At 41.8% G+C, this 21,432-nt stretch overlaps 1 long non-coding RNA gene across 1 annotated transcript; it reads left to right on the top strand.

Moving 5' to 3' along the window:
• Positions 1-598: 598 nt before the first annotated feature.
• On the top strand, positions 599-21,157 carry LOC140616496 (uncharacterized). Its single transcript, XR_012016964.1, has 3 exons — positions 599-951; positions 6,270-6,318; positions 17,676-21,157. It is a non-coding gene; the product is annotated as an uncharacterized lncRNA (long non-coding RNA).
• The last annotated feature ends 275 nt before the right edge of the window (positions 21,158-21,432 follow it).

The raw sequence follows: 21,432 nt of genomic DNA, 5'->3' as shown, positions 1-21,432 counted from the left end.
GGATACACAGAACACTAAGGAAAATGGTTTGGTGAATGGACAAAAACTGGGGAGGGGATAGCCGGAGACTTTGATGTGTATCAACTAAAAAATTACATCAATAGTGCCACTACCATGTGGATGCAGTATCTATTAGAAACAACCTCCAACCAGAAAAATACTTCAAAATGCCACAAACAGCATTAAGGAGTATGTAATGGCAGGATTTCAGACCTCCTATGCCTCTATCAGAGGCATACATTAAAGAAATATTTTTAAGTCCTGGGATGTTCCCTTAGAACTCAGAACCTCTCATCATATTGACACCCATTTACTCTGCCTTCCTGAAGGTGCTGTTTTCATTTCTGTATCAGGCTGGTTATTCCAGATGCTATTAGGACGAGAAACCCCAGGATGGGAACATCAATGAAATTCCTGTCCAAACGTAGCTGATGAGTGCTCCCATGATGAGCAAGCTGTCTACTTCTCTCTCCTTTGTCTAAGAAATCACTCAAGATGTAAGCATCCAGAAGTGGGATTTCCAGCTGTCCAGATATGAATTCATCCTCCTTGTAAACTCAGTAAATCCAATCATATACACACATACACCAGTGTTTCCCAAGAATGACCAGCTGGTGTTGGACTGGGTGTCCAGCAGAGTCATGATACTTGCAACAAATTAGTATTTCTTTGACTTAATCTCCTCTTCAAAACCTTGATTATTCTAACCCCTCACGCCTTTGTTTGGTCCTTCAGAGTTCCTGGGATCTTACAGCTCAAGAATGGCCATGTAGCCTTGTTCATCTTGTCCTCCTCCTTGGTGGCCCCGACCTCATCAAGCAGCTTTCATTGTCTCTGCAAGAATCCTTCCCCAGGGTCCTATGATGATGCTGGGTCCCCAAACCCCAAAGGGCTACTGATGATCTCTGCATTCTTGTGGCCTTGCTGCACTTTCTTGCTGTGTGCCTACAGGTAAATGCAAGTGTTGAAACTGCCTTCTACCTTTACAAAATCAAATTTGGGACTGCAAAATCTGTGCTCCATGTGGTGCTAAGACTGACAACCCCAGGACCCCAGCATCAACCACCAGAGAAGGGTCCAGAAAATAGTCCTAATGCATGTCTTGCTGTACTTCAATCTGCCCTTCCCCCAGTACCAGCCACTTACCCCAGACACCGCTACGATCCTTGCTACACCATGCACCTGTACTGATGATTTCCATATTTGTCCATTTGCCTTCCAGGTGAGTCAAGTGGAAGGCCTTGTTTAGGAGGTTTAAGAGTCTTTGTCCTGAGGGCTGGGATCAGACTCAGGAGCCATTTACCAGCTGCTTATGGGTGTCTGGGGATCACTGGATTTACAGTGAGCGCATGATTTAGGTCTTCCCTCCATGTGCCTAGTAGACACACACACACACAACACACACACACACACACACACACAAGAATGCACCAGTATACACTTAATTATGTATTTACAAACATGTGAACACTGGTATGAATTTATATGCATTAATGCATGACATATTATTAACATCTAGAATATCTCATTTTTTAACTCCTTATTGCTTATCTTCAGAGTTAGGGCTGATTTGAGACATGTGGGCATCCAGAGCAGGCCAGTAAATTGACATCCCTTTAAACCATTATTCTTCAGATGTTTAGCATGTATTTAGGGCCCAAAATTCATGTTCAGAAGGCTCACGTGTTCTCTTGCTCAGCAGATCAGGAAATCCTCATGTCAAGTCTGGGATGCAGTTGGAATTAAGTATATTTTTTGCAATAGAATATCTTAGTATTATCCCTAATATCACTATAATATTACAGTCTTAAAAATGTCTCAACTCTGCTTTTTCAAATCACATTCATCCCTTGAGGGCCCACCAGAGTGCACTTAAAATAAATAATACTGACCATCTACTATGTGGCACTGGCTGAACTCTGGGGAAAGACAGCCTGGGGAGAGGAGGCCATTCCTGATCTCAAACCTAGGGATAGGATGGGATGGACAAAAATAATTACATGAAGTATACAAGTATACAAGATTTTAGAATATAAGAATTATATTATATAGTGGCCATATCATGTATTGCCCTAATCTGGATATTTTCGAGAACAAAAAGAGGGAATTATTAGTAAATTATCAGGTGGGCACCTGGGTGGTTCAGTTAGTTAAGCGTGTGACTCTTGGTTTCAGCTCAGGTCATGATCTCAGAGTCATGAGATCGAGCCCTACATCAGGTTCCATGCTGGGTATGGAGCTTGCTAAAGATTCTCTTGCTCCCTCTCCCTCTGCCCCTCCCCTAGCAAACAAACAAATACATAAACAAAAATCAGGAACATCAGACATAAACCAGGACTGTCCCAGGCAAACCAGAGGGTCATCTTATTAATTAACAAAGTGACACATGAACTTGGAGAACAGAGCATAAATTCAGATTGAGAAGATGGCAGAAAAGTTAACTAAAGAACGGTAATGTTTGAACTGGAATTGGGATTAAAAAATTGGCCCAAGCTTGGGCCTTTCCAGAGAAGGGACACAGCAGGGACATTTGGGGGGAATTCCAGGAATACATTTAATGAATACTCCAAAGAGGCCTGAATGCAGAGTGTAAGGTAGAGTTCGTGACAGGTGGCGCAGGAAAGCTGGATCAGGTCCTGGTGGTGTGTCTCGCAGGTCTCACTGAGGTGTTTGGATTTAAAATTTTCAATAACGGGAAACTCCTAGAGATTATTGAGCATGAGCAGGAACAGATCAGTAAGGATGGGTAGGAAATAAATTAGAGAAATTGAAGGCTGGAGTCTGAGAAACCAGTTGGGATACAGTTCAATAGTATAAGTAGTGTAAGGCAGGGAATGGGAAGAGTGCGGAATTCTGGTCTAGACTAGAAGTCTTGGCTCAGTTGTCTATGAAAAAGGAGGGGAAAGGTTTCTGGACTGGTGGATGAGCTTAGTGCTGCCATTAGCTGAGGCAGTGAGCATTGAAGAAGCCAGTTGTTTTGGGGCAGACTGAGGGATGAGTTAGTGCATTGTTAGGTCTGCTGAACTTTGTGGTGCTGGTGGTGTCTTCTGTGCAGAGACAGAGGCAAACAGCCCCACCGACATCCTGGGGTTTGCAGGGGGACCCTGCTGAGAGCCACCCTCTGGTGGCATGCTGAGAGAGAGAGCAGTGCAGTCTGGTCCCAGAGCCTTCCAGTGGTTCCAGAAACCAATGGTGTGAAGATGTGAGGGAAAGACTATTGGGAGCACAGGCCTCACTGCTGGGAGTTACTGACAGCCCTGGGTGCTGCGGCTGCACACAGCTACACAGGTTGGTAGTAGAACCACTGTGCTGGGCTGTAGCTGATGGGCTCCATGTGGAGCAGCCGCCAGGGAATGCTGGGGAAACTCACTCTCCATCCACCTAGTCTGGGCTCCCTCTGTCACCATGACACAGCCACCAGCAGCAGGAATTGTTGGATTTCCCTCATGTTCCATACCAAGGAGCAAGTAAATCTGGTAGAATGGAGGCCTGGGCACTGTGTAGGCCTGCACCTGGCCTGAGAACCTAGGGATGCCCTGCCCTCCCCCTTGAGTTAGTCCCTAAAAAATGATTAAGGGTGAGACCTCTGTGTTCCCAAGGGCAGAGCGGTCCAAGGCTTCTGGGCAGGCTGAAGTAACATAACTAATGGTGTCTAGAGCCAAGGGCACAGCCCAGAGGCGATAGCATGGATTCCTTGTTCTCTGAGATGCAGAAGCAGGCGGGTCCCTGTCTTTCTGAGCGAGACAGCACATCCCTAGCCTATTGGCTCCACATGCTGATGTGTCGTTCTTCATGTCTACATAAGAGGAAATGGTGACCGCCTGGAAAACCATCAAGTAAGAACCAAACCTTGGTCTGGAGACCTTGTATTTAGCTCAAGCTTCTGTAACAAAATACTATAGGCTGGTGGCTTAAACAGTAAACATTTATTTATTTATATCAAGCCTGATACAGACTCAATCCCAGGACTCCAGAATCACTACCTGAGCCGAAGGCAGATGTTCAACCACTGAGCCACCCAGGCATCCCAACAGTAAACATTATATTCCCACAGTTCTGGAGGCTATGAAGTCCAAGATCAAGGGGAATTCCTGGTGTGGCCCACTTCTTGGCTTGCTGATGGCCACCTTCCCTCTGTGTCCTAATGCGGCAGAGGAGAGAGAGAGAAAGGGAGCACTAACACATCTGCTGATCTCATCGTGGGGCCCCACCCTCATGACCTCAACTAACCCTCATTACATCCCAAAGGCCCCACCTCCAAATACCATCATGTTGAAGGTTAGGGCTTCAGCATATGAATTTGGGAGGATACAAACATCCAGTCCACAATACCTTGGAACTGATTTTAGCCTTATATTGTCACTTGCTGCAGGAGCGAGGCAGCAGGGGTGAAGGTGCCAGGGAGTGTCATACTTTCCTCTGTGTACTCTCTCTTTAAAAAAGAACCCTGAACAGTATAATCAAGATTAATCCCTATCTTAAGTGTGTCTCTTAATTGCACCAGAATACACTTTAAAATGGGCAAGTCTTATCCCTGGAATGTACGTTTAGGATTAGGATCAATTTTAGACATGTCATTTCTTTAGCTAAAGTGAAGGGAAAACAAATTTTATTTGATCTTCTATAAGATCTTTCCTTAGCGTCTTTTACTTCTCCTGCCATCAAATTCTTACCTTGATTGAAAAGCCACGTTAAATGCAAAGTGAATTCTTTACCTCTTTGCACAGAGATTAGCAATCTCTGGGCGATGGGAGCATCCAGTGACTCAATACCGCCAGTACTAGATGTGAGACCCGAGAAAAGTCGCTACACTTTCTCATCCTTCATCTCTCCAGTTACAGGTCATCTCTGTTACTGAAATTGAGTATACTTGATATTGAGAACAAATGTCTGAATTAAAAAGTGGTGGGAACTAGATCTTTAAGAATCAAACAAAACCTTAAAGATAATTTTATCCTACTTTATATAAAAAACACATATTTAAATTAAAACCATGTTTTATTCTGAGCATGAACAAAGGATGACCTAAATATTCATTCTTTCTTGGAGTGTGTGATTTTTCTGAAAAAAAGTATACTCTGGCAGAGTACAATGGCTTCCACTTCTTGATTGAGTTTCATCCTGTAATTATAAAGAGGAACATTCTTGGAAAGATATTTAAGAACTTTATTAAGTTTTTCAAGGGCTTCTCTTAATTTAAGGATACTCAGACTTATTTTTTTTTTAAAGACAAAGAGAGCTCACACGTGCATGAGTGCAGGGGTGAGGTAGGGGTGAGGATGGGGTAGGGACAGAGGGAGCAGGGGGATCTTAAGCAGGGCCCATGCCCAACACCCAATGTGGAGCCCAGGACAGAGCTTGATCTCATGACCCATGAGATCATGACCTGAGCAGAAATCAAGAGTCGGTGGTTTAGCCAACTGAGCCACCCAGGTACCCCTGGACCATTCTTTTTTGGAATAAATTTTAGTCACCATTCTTAGGATTTTCTCTCCCATTGACCATTTTATTTTTAGCAGCTCTTCATTTATCAGTGGTCTTGCATGTAGTTGAGCAGTTCTTCCACATAAACTTGATTTACTTTATGAATTCTTTAGGTAAGGGATTCAATTTTACTTTGCAACCAGTTGGCATTGTGTGGATGTTTTTAATGATTGGGGAAAGACTGAACAACAAAAATGTTGGCCCAAAGGATGAATATAAACACCGTGCTGAGTGAGAAGGGGTATTTAGTCACTAGTTTTCAAGTGGGCATTTGTCTAGTGAAAATTTTCTTATTAAAAACACTCTTGCTTCCTTACAGTGTCAGAGCTTGGACACCTGGATGATTCATATTGGGATAATGAGGATCTCCTTTAGTTTTTAGGATCTGAACCATATTACTGCCATCCTTCTTAAATTGAAATATTTAAGAAAGATTTTTTTTAATCAAAGAGAGTATTACATATTAAATATTTAACATTTTTCTAAGATCTAACTCTAAGCAATCGTGAATGTAAACTTCTTGAGTAATTTTTTCCATCTTGGTAAATCCAGAGGCAAGAACATACAAATTCTTAATATAAGCAAGACATTGAACAAATAAATAATTTATTGAATGTTCACTAGGGTGGAAGTGCACATAAGGATTCTTCTCCTAATTAGCTATGACATTACCTTGATAATCTTTTAATCTCTCAAAATCTCCACTGTAAAATGGAGGAATGGGACGTGATAATCTCCGAGACTCAGGCACAGCTCTAATATTCTATGATTCTGTTCTATCCTAGGTGATATGTAGAGAGAATCATTGTTTACCCAATTTTCTGGAATCCCCTGGTAAGTTACAATGTTTGTGATTTGGAAAGAATTTTAGAAATATTAGCAGGCCAGTGAATGAGCAACATTAGAGTGGACATTCATTACCTTGTTTTACTGTTTTTGAAATTTGATTTGAGAGAAGCAAATAATATTTAAGCTGCAAGGAATTTGAATTTCAAAACTAAAAACTGTAGGTTTGAATTGGAAGATCCTAACTAATTGCAAATTCTTGGGCCTAGAGTGGAAAGCAGCCCTGATACCACTTCATGAAAAGAGAATACCACCCACCCAGTATCAAGGTAGCAGTGCTCTTCATCAAGTGGGGAAATTTGGCACATATCCCACACACAGAAGTGCACATTTTTTTAAAAGATTTTATTTATTTATTAATGAGAGACACACACCACACACACACACACAGAGAGAGAGAGAGAGAGAGAGACAGGCAGAGACACAGGCAGAGGGAGAAGCAGGCTCCATGCAGGGAGACCACATGGGACTCGATTCCAGGTCTCCAGGATCAGGCCCTGGGCCGAAGGCAGCGCTAAACCCCTGAGCTACCCAGGCTGCCCAAAAGTGCACATTTTAAAAACTTCCCAGCACAAATATTCATGACTGCTTGCTTATCTCAGGCTGCCATTTGTTCAGAGAGAATCCTTGAGCTGCAGAGTGTTTTAACAACTGCCCAAATGTTCAGGCCTAACCTTGAGTTTGTTTTGGCCAGAACTCTACAGAGGTGTCGAGCTATATCTAAGCAGTGGCGTAATAGGAATAAAGCTTTGAAAAACCTCTCATAACCCTACTTATTTGAAGGTTTTGTTGCATCACAGTTGATGGGCTAAGAATCCTTGTCTCCCACCTGCTCAGTGAATGTTTCTGGTGCCAGGAACATTTCCTCAATGCTTGTTATCCGGCCAGCGGGTCATTAGAAGAGAGGGTCTTGTTTTTTGGATAGTTTCTCATGCTTTGGGTAGAGTACCTTAAAGCACTTTGGGAGGCCAAGATTCTATAGGGTCTATTCTTTATCTCCTTTGTAAATACTACTCTGTAAATACTTTGTAAATTCCATTTAGCACTTGGAAACTATGCATGGTTTCACCTCATTTTGAAACTACATCAACTGTGTAGCTCTTGTCTTCTCCCACCGAGATCTACAACTCTTCCAGGGAGGAGCAGGAACCAAGTTTTCTGCTAGGTACTGTGCCCATAGCACTTTGAAAGTCTATACAAATCATCTTGTCAGGGTAGTAAGAACATGGAGCATTTTTCCTTGTTTTGAATTTGCCAAGATTATAATGTGTTTTATTATTATATTTGTACAAAGATAAATCAAATATATTAAATACTCATGTTGAATCATTCCACTGGATTCTATCACTTTGTTATCCTCTCCTTCACATAGCTCTACATGAGCTGTGTAAGAGGTACACAATAGACCTGTTGACCTGTCCCAGAATTTTACAGGAGAGTCGATCACAAATGAACACTCTCCTTTATTCATTCTAAAATATTTTGTTGTCAGAAAGTATCCAATGAAAATATTATTTTGGAAGTGCTTGAATCCTTGACTCCTTATTTCATATTTCTTAAGACGTTTTTATGCACCTAATTGCCTACAGGAAACTATAAAAAAATCATTACAAAGGTACATTTCACCAAGACACTAAAAACATGTAATATAAGATAACCATGTGATGTGAGTACAGAAAGAGAAAAGAGAAGTCAAAATGTAAATCTTAGGCTCAGTCTGTAAACTATTTGTGTGAAATATGAGTCAGAGATCAAAGAAATTTTGAGTTCTCCAGCGCTAGAACATTTTGGGAAGAGCATAGGGACAAAAGCCATGGAAGTTTGCAATCTACTCCTCGTGTGATTAGAGAGAAACCATCAGACCATTTCAGGAAAATCTTTGGGAATTTGTGGGATTTCAGAAACTATTTTATGTAGGGAGGATTAGTAAACTTTTTAGAGAGAAAGGATGGCACTCCAAGCATGTTGCACAGCTTTGAAGAAAGCACAGGTATCTCTAAATCAGTAATAATCCAAGCACTTCTAAAACTGCACAACTAACTAACGTCATTCATTCTGCCAACATTAACTGAGGACCAGCTATGTGCCAGCCTCTGTCTAGACACTAGGGTCCCTTTCCTAAACTACACCCACTGTGAAGGTGTATCACTGGTCTCACAACATAGATGAAGACAGTTGTATGGAGGCACAGAGCGTATATGACCTAGCCTTCCCCTCATGTAGCTTCAGGTTGGTAAAGAACATAACATTTACATGTATGAAACAGCTGCTAAATAAAATATGCTATAGTAAACAGCAGCTTTCCAAAACTGTCAAAAGTTGAGTCATTCTGGAGAATCCATCCAGTTTTCTGGATGTCTGGGAGACTGTCCCTTAGAACACAAGATAGTAGTGTTAATGAGATCAGTAACTGTATTTAGCTCCAAAATACCAGTACTTGCCTTAGGATCTGTTGGAAGTATGTGTTCAGAACAGTTTATTTTCTACAATAGAATGGGTATTTTATTGTACCCATATTTTATGGTTTTTCTACGTTGTCCTTTGTAATTGCTTTGTCAGTACCTTTTAATTTGCTGATGATTATCTAGCACGGTTTTGAGAACAAATTAATTTTATTAGGTTTGGATGTAAAGTTCCCAGCGAGTTAACCCTAAGGAAGCCTATAGATTTCTTCTTTTAAAAAAAATTTCCCAATCTTTGAATAGACTGCTCAGAGCTCCTCTCCTCCTCCCTCTTTCAAAGCTTTTAAATCTGATCCTTGATTTTTATTCTGGAGAATTGAGAAATCAGGAGAGCTGAGTGCTAGGTGGATAAGGTAGTATTATATAGTAAGTCTACTAAATTGAATGTGATTGGGCATTAAAATATCACAGACATGATTTTTGAAGTTATAAATAGAAAGCAGATGCACAGTTCTAAACGATTCTATAAGAAAAGAGTAGGAATCGTGTAGAAGTCTTTCCTCTGGAAAGTGTGGACTCCGATTTTATTGGAAACACTTTAGGAATTATCAATCTTTATTTTTTGAAGGATAGTATTAAGGCCAAGGATGTTAAGCAACTTGTTCACTTCTTCAGCCTCACATGGAGCCAGTTCTAAAATTTGGTCACTTGACTTCTAAGTCCAGTCCTTGACATATTTATTGTCACTGATAAATGAACAGATGTTTCTGACTAAGCCATAGAGAGTCTATCTGGAGGCCCGCCTTAGGCCTTCACTCACTTGACAAAAGCATTGAAGGAAGGAGGAGCCTGGAAGCACATGCTTCACCTTTTCTCAGAGACTCCACATGGAGAAAATGACTGACCCCCATTTCTGGTGGTGGCAGGCCAGGGCAATTGGACCAGCCATCCAGAGTTGACGTTGTATTGTGCTAAGGTGTCACTAGGCTAAACAAGGAAGATGAAAGAGGAGACCTAGGGAATGGAGAGGATTATAGAAGCTGCTTTTGCTATGAGGGCATTTGCTGATCTGGGCTGAAAAAAAGTTTTAATGAGCTTTATTAAGGTATAATTTACATTAAATGAAATCCCCCCATTTTAAGTGTACCGTTTGATAAATTTTGTCACATAACTACATCCACTATTAAGAAATGTAACATTAAAAAAAAAGAAATGTAACATTTCTCCAACCACTATTTTGTGCACCAGAAACTAATATAACATTATATGCTAATTATATTCCAATAAAAAAAGAAATATAACATTTCCATCACACCCAAAAGTTTCCTTGTACTGCTTTGCAATACATCTTCTCTTTCCATCCCAGCCCCAGATCTGCTGATCTGCTTTTGGCCACTCCAGTTTTGCCTTTTCTAGAATTTCATATAAATAGAATCATATGGGGCAGCACAGGTGGCTCGGTGGTTTAGCGCTGCCCTCAGCCCAGGGCATGATCCTAGAGACCCGAGATCGAGTCCCACATTGGGCTTCCTGCATGGAGCCTGCTTCTCCCTCTACCTGTGTCTCTGCCCCCCGCCTTTCTCTCTGTGTGTGTGTCTCTCATGAATAAATAAATAAAATCTTAAAAATAAATAAATAAATGGAATCATATAGTACAGTCTCATGTCTGAGTTCTCTTATATTAATGTGTTAATATGGTTAATATGGTGAATTATATGGATTGATTTTTCAAATGTTAAACTGACATCCAACTCCTGGGGTGAACAACACTGGCTTATCATTTATTATTATCCCTATTGACAGATTTCATTTGTTAATATTTTGTTAAATATTTTATAGTTATGTTCATGAGGGATATTGGCCTGCAGTTTCCATGTAATGTAATGTAATGTAATGTAATGTAATGTAATGTAATGTAATGTAATGTCTTGGAATGTTCTTGCCTTGTCTTGATATCAGGGTGATGTTGGCCTCATAGCCTTTTGAATTAGGTAGTAGTTCCTCCTCTTCTGTTTTCTAGAAAAGTCTGTATAGACCTGGTCTTATTTCTTCCTTAAATGTTTCATAGAATTCAGTGAGATCCTCTGGGCTGGGAGTTTTCTTTGTGAAAAGGATTTTGATAATTAATTAAATTTATTTAATAGATGTAAGGCTATTCATATGATTATAAACGTTATTGTGTTAAGAGTTGGATTTCGTTGTATTACATTCAAGCATGTCCGACTGAAGGGGAGTTAGTTAAGTCACTTGTAGATCAGCTTGATGCTTTTGAGGCTTGCCCTTTTAGTTTTTGTTTTTGTATTTTTTTTAGGGCAGATTTTGTCCTAGACAAAACTACTAAACTACTAAAGCATAGTTCTTTCTAAAGACTCTACACCAAGCTCAGTGGTGTGCTGGTGAATATTTAACAGCTTGTTCTCTAAGAAAAAAATAACCCAATTTACAGCGCTTGTTTACTTTCTATTATGGCCAGTTTCTTTTTTTTTTTTTTAATTTATTTATGATAGACATAGAGAGAGAGAGAGGCAGAGACACAGGAGGAGGGAGAAGCAGGCTCCATGCTGGGAGCCCGACGTGGGACTCGATCCCGGGACTCCAGGATCCCGCCCTGGGCCAAAGGCGGGCGCTAAACCGCTGAGCCACCCAGGGATCCCCTATGGCCAGTTTCAATCTACCAATGTGACATCAAACATCTGTCAAAATCCCTGAAAGTTAACAATCAGCTACCTCAAGTTTGTGCAAGCCTGCTCCAGCATCCATCACCCATGCCCACGTATTAGGAGTTCTCTCTACCCTGACTGGTCAAAGCAGGAATGATCCTTAGCTTTACACGAGCTCCAGAAATTGTTTCATCAAATGCTTTCTGGTGATTCTTTGCCTGTCCACGTGCAATCACACTTCACACATGTGCAGCTAGGTATTCAGCCAACGACTCAAATAGAGACACCTCTGTATATCCCAGAGCTACTTTACTCTCTCTCTCTCTGTCTTTGTTTAGCTCCCTTCGGTTCCTGGAGATGCAGATATGACTAGTACATGGTTCTTACAATTTAGATTCAGATTTAGACCTATAAACAGATAGCATCAATATGATGTGGCGAGTGATACTGTAGAAGAATGTAGAAGCCTTCCTGGGAACTCAGACAATGAACAAAGAGAGAGGAGAGGCACCCTTCAATGATGGTGACACTGTCCACAGCTACTGCACTGTGGGCTTTAATTTTGGTGCTTTGCATTTTAAGTTTCTTATCATCCTGAGCAGGTTTTTCTTCTCTTTGGCTCCATCTGCTTTATCTAGTGGAGATTCCTTCCAGATTTTTATGTTAGAGTGTTAATTAATTTCCATTTCATTTTTGTATTTTTCTAGGTCTCCTTGGATATTTTAATGGGAAATTGAGAGAGTTAGAATTAGACTCTGTGTCCAATTGCCAAGTCATTATTATTATTATTATTATTATTATTATTATTATTATTATTATATTAAAGTTATAGTGCTTCTAAGGACTGGGTTCTCTTGAGGAGGTGTTCCCTTTGGGGTTTTGGATGCTATGTCAACACAATGTTTAAAAAAAGAGTCTTAAAAAAAACCCCAAACACAATGATTTCCAAAAACTTTACCACCAATGACCCCTTTCATTTTTTTCTCCCTTGTATAAAACAGGTTTTAAGAGACATCTTAGAAATACATTATTTAATAAGTAATAAAAATTAATTTGAGACATATACCATTGCAAAGTAGAGTTTCTTATTAGTGTAAAATATTTTATTGGACTTCATGTAATTTAGCTAAAAGCAAAAAGTTGTAAGAGGCATTTACTGAGAACTTATTGTATGTCCCAGCACTATCCTAAATGCCTTCAACTCAGGTAAGCCTCCCAACAATCATATGATACTGTTGTCACCCTCATTTTACTGATGAGGAAACTGACGCTCAGGATGTTGACTACATTGGACAAGATTTCACAGCTATTGTGTTGAGTTTTAGGCAGTCTGGCTCCACCCTGTAAAATCTTAATCTTTATAATGCATAGGTGATGCTTGAATGAGACCATTGGTTACGTAGGTGTAAATGACTGATTTCTGATAGACTTTATGAAACAAGGAAAGCAACACATAGACATCTATTACTAACTCTGGGGGCATGTCAGCAAAAGCCTCTGCTCTGGGACTTAGAATATTGATTCGTATCCTGAGCTTTGCATTAAATAAATGTCACATACTCCGTATCATCCTTCATGAACCCAAAGAATGCCAAGACACAATAAGATACAACCATGATATATTAACTGGTAACATACACAGAGGAGGGCAGACTTACCCAGCATGTTGTAACCTAACCAGAATTTCCTTTAAAAACGGAGCTTATGTAAAAGAGGAACACCTCACCCAATAGCTTATTATCCTGCAAATATGTATTTAGGGACATTTGAAGTTATTCTATTTACCTAATCATTACTAATGGCTACTTTGGATCTATGACAGCTGAACATGTAAATACGGCTCTCAGATCCTTCTCAAAGTATGATACTAGTCCAATAGACCATAACAGCTTCTTCAGAGAACAGGATTTCCTGGAAGCAAAATCTGTTGAGTATCCAACAGCGCTCATCATAGGGCTTAGGAGTTTCTTGTTACAACTTTCATGCTGTTTTCTTCCGAGCTAAATGTCAAAATTTACCGGGAAATTTGGGTACCACCAATATCTGATACCAATAAATGTGAAAGCCAAACTATGATTTTTTTTAAAAAGATGAGAACAGGGCCAGCATGATTCTTCATGGGAAATAAATAGATAATAGGCAAGGAGAAGGGTTTTAAAAAGGGTCTGTGCAGCCAAATCAAATATACAGAGTAGTAAAGTTGATGATACTGATCACTAGATAGTAAAATAGAAATTGCTGATCTTATCCAGATGGAACACAGATATTTTTCCAGCATGTTATAGCACACTGAGAAATGATTAACTTGACTGGTGAATGTTCCTCTGTGATCTCATGTCATACAGAGAATATCCTTCTCTTCTGCTTTGCCTGTGGGAATAAAGCATGGCTCACGAGACCCTGTTCAGCTCCTGTTTTCATTTCCAAGGCCTGCTTGAACGGTGCCCCATCTGGGTGGATTGAAACAATGGAAATCAGTCTCACAGTTCTGGGGGCCAGAAGTCTGAGGTTAAGGTGTCAGCAGAGCTGTGCTCCCTCTGAAATCTGTAGGGGAGAATTCTTCCTCGCCTCTTCCCAGCTTCTGGTGCTAGTCAGCAGTCCTCAGCCTTCCTTGGCTTGTGGCTGCATCTCTCCAGTCTCTGCCTCTGCTGTCACATGGTGTCTCTGCTCGTGTGTGTGTATGGTCACGTAGTGTTCTCCCTGTGTCTCTTTCTGCCCTTCTTACAAGGACACTGGTCATGTTGGATTAAAGGGCCCATCCTTATCCAGTGTGATCTGATTTTAACTAATACATCTTGCAAGAACCCTCCTTCCAAATAAGTTCACGTGTGATGTCTGGGGCGGTAGGGCTTCAACATATCTTTTTGGGGGACACAATTTAACTCCTATAAGCTCCCATCTCTTCAATGGGGACTTCCCAAATCACTCTATGGTCTGTATTTTTGCTCCCATCTCTTTAATGGGAACTTCCCAAACTTCCCAAATCACTCTTCAGTCTGTATTTTTTTTTTTTTACACCTTATAGGTCTGTAGCTATTCATTTATGTACCATACCATATGCATCTACTCCTTATCCCATGTTGTCTCCTATTACTAGCTGTTCTTGACTACTCTATGTCTGAACTCCCTGATTTTATTGTGAACTCTTGGATTGGTAAGGAATTTGTACTCAAACTTATATCCACAGAGCCCTGGAGCAGTAAGTTGATATCAGTAGCTCCTTCCACTCTTAGAGCAATTTATACCTTCCAAAATGTGTTCGCATACATTATCTAACATGATTCTTTCAAAATCATGGGTTAGATCACTAGCATTATCCTATTTTGAAGTCCAATAGAATTCAGATTCACAGAGGGGAAGCAACAGACCAAATTAATGATATGTGGCTTGGGCTAGTCCCAGTGCCTTTGATTTAAAAATGTCTCCTTCCTCTCTACATTCCATATAACTTGATTATTAGTGAGCTGAGAGTCCCTTTGGAAAAACTTCTTCCTTGGTTTGAAGGCCAAGTGTGTGAGACAAGAGAGAGAAGAAAAGGGATATGAGTCCAAAGCATCCTCTCACTAGCATGAGCAGGCTGGAAGAAGTCACAAAACCACCCAGCCCTCCTTCTGTGTCTTTGATCAGTGGTCACACAAAAATGTAAAATCTCCGCTTTTCTTAGACTTCAGACCCTACCCCTTCCTCTCCTGGGCTAAGACAGATGCTCTTCCTCTGGCTTTTGTTTTGATAGAAAGTATTGGTGGAAATTCCTTCAACCCTCCTTCTGCCTACCTGACAAATGGCAAGAAGCGGGGTTGGAAGAGGGGGGAGGTCTGTGAGCAGGGACAGAAATTAGTGGCTTCCTAAGCAAGGATTTGCATCAGCTGTAGAGACTCAGCGGCCTCCGTGTGCATAAGCACCGAGGGTCCCCAAGCTCCAGCCCCTGGAGTCATGAGGAACAGAGGGATGGAGCGGGACAGGTGGAGGAGCCCCTGTTGGGAATAGGCTCGCATACCGGACACCTGTTTCCACTGTCTTCCTTTCTTTCCTGGGACTCACAAAAGAGAACTTGGAAAGTGATAATCAGCTTAGAGAAAATGCAAGAGGTCGTCTCTGATGGGAGGCGGAGAGGAGAGATGAGGAGGGAAAGGAGACAGTGGACAGGGGAGAGGGGAGAGGAGAAAGAGAGAAGTAACAAAGAGATAATGAGAAAATGCTAAGGAGAAAAACGAATAGCTTTTCTCTGAGAAGTGGCAAGCTGATATTTAACTGTGAATGATGCTCCCTACTCCAAATGGATAAATTGTAAGCAGAATTTTACAGATGCATTGAATTTTACAAAGCATCTGAATTTTTTATTTTTATTTTATTTATTTATTTTTCAAGATTTTATTTATTCACGAGAGACACAGAGGGAGAGGCAGAGACACAGGCAGAGGGAGAAGCAGGCTCCCTGCGGGGAACCTGATGTGGGACTTGATCCCAGGACCCCGGGATCACGACTTGAGCCAAAGGCAGATGCTCAACCCTTGAGCCACCCAGGTGCCCCAACATTTGCACTTTTTAAAAAACTGGGAATTCCCTCCTCAATACTTTTGCCTCAAGACTTTCCTTCTATTCCTATAAGCTGGACATCAGCTAGCAGTAGTCACTAGTGAGGTGATTTAATTTAAGAGAGAGAGACAGAGACGGGCGGGGGTGGGGGGGAAGTAACTGAAAGTAATTTGAAAGTAATTATACCAAAAATAACGGAATAACTTCCATTGAAAGACAGTCCAAATGTAGAAGTACCATCTGTTTGCACAGATGAGAAATGCAAAGAACATTTAGGGAGAGGTTCTTTGGGACTCTGTGACAGATTGAGTGGGTGGCTGAGGCCCTTAGCAGAGTACTAACTCTAAATCAAAAGACAGGTAGAAAAGCAAGATGTGCATGTAGTGTGGTTCTGTCTGCCTTGTAAACCCATCCTCACCTCATGCTTGTGTGCACTCTGAGACACCACACACACACACACACACACACACACACACACAATCTAGCCTCCTACACTCTTAGAACTGGGGACTGGCCAGAATCTGAGGACTGAAGCTCTTAGCAGGATCAGGGCGGGAGCAGCTCCACGCTCTGGGTCAGATATAATCTGAGGATCCCCATTCCAACATGAACAGAGAGTCCTGAAAAAAAAAAATGTGCCAAGTGTTGAGGATTCCAGGAGGCTCCGAACCCTTAAAGTAATGAGGGATTCAGGCCATGTGTCCTTGTCCTGTGCTACTATGATAAAACAGATCAGGGTTAATAAAAAGTTACTGGAAAAGTTAGTAAAGGGCTGGAGCTCAGGAGGCCCAAGTGCAACCCCGCCTCTTCTCTAAGCACAACACTTTCCTGTGTATCTGTTTTCCCTTCTGCAAAGTGAAATGTGTTCTTCTGTGCTTTAGGGCAGTGCTTCTCAGATTAATGAGTGTTCAAGTCACCTGGGATATTGTAAATGGGAAGTTTCTGATTGAGCGGTTAGGATGGGGTGAGGACTTGAGGTTCTGCATTTACAATAAGATCTCAGGTTGGGCAGCCCGGGTGGCTCAGTGGTTTAGCGCCGCTTCAGACCGGGGATCGAGTCCCACATCAGGCTCCTTGCATGGAGCCTGCTTCTCCCTCTGCCTGTGTCTCTGCCTCTCTCTGTGTGTGTGTGTGTGTGTGTGTGTGTGTGTCTCATGAATAAATAAATAAAGTCTTTAAAAAAAAACAAAACAAAACCTCAGGCTGCCAGGAGTCTACATGACACGTTGGCCTGAATTAGGAAAAGGTGCGGGGATCCCTGGGTGGCGCAGCGGTTTGGCGCCTGCCTTTGGCCCAGGGCGCGATCCTGGAGACCCGGGATCGAATCCCACATCGGGCTCCCGGTGCATGGAGCCTGCTTCTCCCTCTGCCTGTGTCTCTGCCTCTCTCTCTCTCTCTCTCTCTGTGACTATCATAAATAAAAAAAAAAAAAAATTAAAAAAAAAAAAAAAAAAAAGGTGCTACCCCCTAGGAAGATGCAGCCCTGAAGAAACGTTTACAAAAAGAATCCTTTTCTCCACACAATTTGGGAGTGATAGGCTGGCTAGATTTCAGCCTGGGCACTCTTTTCAGATGGTGCCATTGAGCAGTGCCCAAGCTGTACAGGGCAGTCCTGACTATGTAGAGGCAGCTTTTTCTTGGACTATTGCTAAGACAGCCCTGCATGTGATCCATCAGAGATGATCTGCTACTCTCTCTCTCCTTCATGGCACAACTCAACCCAGCCCATTCTCTCATTCTTGCATAGGAATACCTGTTTTTCTTCAGATACTGCTAGAAGGACATATGGGCACGAACTGATTTCATCTCTACTCAAAGAAGAGAGTTTGGCCTCTGGTTCCTCACCCTCCAATGCATCCTTACTCAGCCTGGAGCTCAAAGTGGAGTCTATATTGTTCCCAATGCACTGCTTCTGCTGGAGTCTTTACATTTGAAATTTTGTATCCCATTGCATTTATTATTTTTTTTAATTTTTATTTATTTATGATAGTCACAGAGAGAGAGAGAGAGGCAGAGACACAGGCAGAGGGAGAAGCAGGCTCCATGGACCAGGAGCCCGATGTGGGATTCGATCCTGGGTCTCCAGGATCACGCCCTGGGCCAAAGGCAGGCGCCAAACCGCTGCGCCACCCAGGGATCCCCCCCATTGCATTTATTAAGCCAGGAACTAAACAATTAAGCTCCTGTATCTACTATCAGTACGTGATTATTACCTGGTTTGCTCAAATCTTTTGTTCCTCATCAAATATCACATCCTTTTATAGGGGATCACACATAAAGGCAAAGAGCCAAGGGCCTGAAATTTCACTCAGCTGTATGTTTACCTTGGATGGTGGGATTCAGCCCAATGCTGGACTCTGAAGCCTTCCTGGCCACACCTCTGCCCCGGTTGCCTTATTCTGTGCTATCACTGGAGAGAAATCCAAAATATTTGTTTCCTACCCAGTGCTGCTGACCTTTTTCCTTTATAGAAGTTCAAGGTCAAGGTTGTGAGAGTCAGGGAGGCAGTTAGGAAAAGCCCCCCAGCAAAACTGAACTCAGCTATCCCAGGCTTTCTTCAAAGGTTTGGCACTGCCTATTCACATATCTTTAGAAAAGAAACTTTCAGCCAAGGACAGAAAATTCTGGTTTCTCTAAATAGCAGATGAAAAGGAACAGCAAAGTAGAATGCAAAGATCCCTGGGCTAGGAATCTGGAGGTTTTCTATTCTACTAACTAATTCTATCAACTAAATGTGGAAGATCTCTGATCTTTCTAGTCTTCCGATTATAAGAGTTTCGTGGCTTCGGCAATGTATTTTCTGTTCTGTTAAGTTAAATTTATAAAGTAAGAAAAAATGCTGCGTGTTAAGACAGTGGAGTTGATTTGCCATCTAAATATAATTACATTGTTTTTTGCTTCAGAAATTTTTAACAAGTTTTAATTCCGTTGCTTTTCAGCCCCCAGATTTAGAGGTTGGTTTCCTATCGCTAATAAAAGACCAAGAACCTAATGGAAAAAATGGAAATGTATATAAACAGGTTGCTTACAGAAAGGAAAATACAAAGGTCTCTTAAATACATGAAAAGATGTTCAGTTTCACTCCTAATAAGATAAATGCAATGAAAAGTACTCCGAATCATCATCTATCACCTATCAGGTTGGCAAAGATCAGAAAGTTTGACAATGCAACCTAAATTTTCTATCATAAGGGACTGTTTAAATGAATTATGATACATCAGTATTATGAAATAATATAGAGCTGTAAACAAACAAAACAAAGAATAAGAAAGCTTCTCTCTGTACTGATAGGGAAAATGTTCAATATCTTATAGGTTATGGTTAAGAGATAGAGTGAAATAGCAAGGTACAGAATGGTGTGTGAAGCACGTCACCATTTGTTTGCTTTGTGCAGACAGCATGGATTTCTGCATGTTTCCCCATGGGTCTCTTGTTGGGGGTGGGGACAGAGGATGGGACAATTGTCAGGGTTTTTCTTTAAAAAAATATTTTATTTATTTATTCATGAGAGACACAGAAAGAGAGGCAGAGACATAGGCAGAGGGAGAAGAGGCTCCATGCAGGAAGCCTGATGCAGGACTCGATCCCAGGACACTGGGATCAGGACCTGAGCCAAATGCAGATGCTCAATCACTGAGCCACCCAAGTGCCCGTCAGGCATTTTTTTTAAGGTGTGTAGATGCCACACAAGCAAGATGAGAGGGCCATATTCATAGTATGGAAGGCTCTGGTGTGCTGCCCAATGTGCTTGCCTCTCCAAAGGATTCCCCCTCTCCTTCCATTTTCCCTTCACATTTGATGTGGTGCTATGAGCTGGGGCCCTTTTGTTTTTATTTTTTAAAAAAGATTTTAGTTATTTATTTGAAAGGGAGAGAGAGTGAGCATAAGGTTTTTGTGGGAGAGGCAAAGGGAGAAGCAGACTCCCTGCTGAGTGGAGGCTCAATCCCAAGACCCTGAGATCATGACCTGAGCCAAAGGCAGATGCTTAACTGACCGAATCACCCAGGCACCTGAACTGGAGCCCTTTTAAACATGTATCCACTGCTCCCTTAGTCTCTCCCACCCACACTTAGAAGCACCCCGTGCAGGTAGGCACCTCACTGCAACTAGAGCCTGAGCAAGAACAATGCCCAGAGAGGAGGTGGGTGTGGGGATTGGGAAGAACCTAAATGGTCTCATTATTCTAGAAACAGCTCCAGAGCTAGATTTGCTAATCAAAGGAGAGCAGAGATTTTTTTAAAAGATTTTATTTATTTATTCATGAGAGACACAGAAAGAGACAGAGACACGGGTAGAGGGAGAAGGACGCTCCCTAAGAGGAGCCTGCTGCAGGACTCAATCCCAGGACCACGGGATCACGCCCTGAGCCAAAGGCAGACAGACGCTCAACCACTGAGCCACCCAGGCACCATTCAGAGATTTAAAAAGAATATATCTCATTGATAGAAATACTGAGAATATATTTCAAGGAAAATGCTAGCCAAAATGCAGAATATTTTGGGTCAGCTGATATGGAGAAAAGAGTTAATTCTCTCTCATTATGAACCCTGATAACTGCTCTGGAGGCTCACTGTTTCTCTTCCCACATGTCCCCAGCCTGAAGGTTCTCTGAGATGCTCTTGGAAAGGATCTCTTTTGCTTCCAGTGATTTGGTCTGTGACTTCCTGGCTTGGCTTTTTCTGATCACACAATCTCATTTAAAACAAAATTGTTTCCACCACTGTCACTAGTCTTCCAAAAATAAATTTTCTGATCTTTCAAATGGCCTGGGGAGGGAAGAGGGTTATTATTGAAAGAAGTGTTTCTGGAGTAATTGCACGCCTCCAGGCTTCACTATACAGGTGGCCAGAGGGACAGGAGGTTTCGGTGCTGCTTTTCCTGGCTGCTTCTCTGCCAGGTGGCTGCATTGCCCTTTTTGGGCACCTCTCCATTCAGCTCTCGCTGCTGTTGTCAGCACCTGCTCCCTCTACCTTCCCTTTAGGCCTCTACCTGGTGAGGGATGTCCTTGCTGCTCCTGCTCGTGCAGGTTCCTGGTACATCATCCCTTTAGGCTTTTCCTAAACCCTGCTCACACCCTTGTAAACAGTTCCTTAACCAACTCTCAAATTACCCTTTCGGAGAGTGCCTCACATTTTCTGCAACCCGCTGGCTGAGACAAACCCCACTTAGAAGACAAAGAATCACTGACAGCTGCCAATGTTTGTAAGATTTTTGGTGCAGTTTTTTTTTTTAAGATTTCTTTCTTTTTCTCCTTCTCCTTCTCCTTCTTTTCTTCTTCTTCTTCTTCTTCTTCTTCTTCTTCTTCTTCTTCTTCTTCTTCTTCTTCTTTTCTTCTTCTTCTTTTCTTCTTCTTCTTCTTTCTCTTCTTCTTTAGAGCAAGAGAGAGAGCACAAGCAGGAGGGGCAGGGGGAGAGGAAGAGAGAATCTCAAGCAGACTGCGCTGAATGTGGAACCTGGAATGGGGGCTTGATTGCATGACTCTGAGATCATGACCTGAGCTGAAA

The sequence above is a fragment of the Canis lupus genome, chromosome 24 (genome assembly GCF_048164855.1).
Source record: "Canis lupus baileyi chromosome 24, mCanLup2.hap1, whole genome shotgun sequence".
Lineage (NCBI taxonomy): Eukaryota > Metazoa > Chordata > Mammalia > Carnivora > Canidae > Canis > Canis lupus.
Note: the sequence above shows the minus strand (reverse complement) of the source record. Positions and strands in the feature narration are given on the sequence as shown.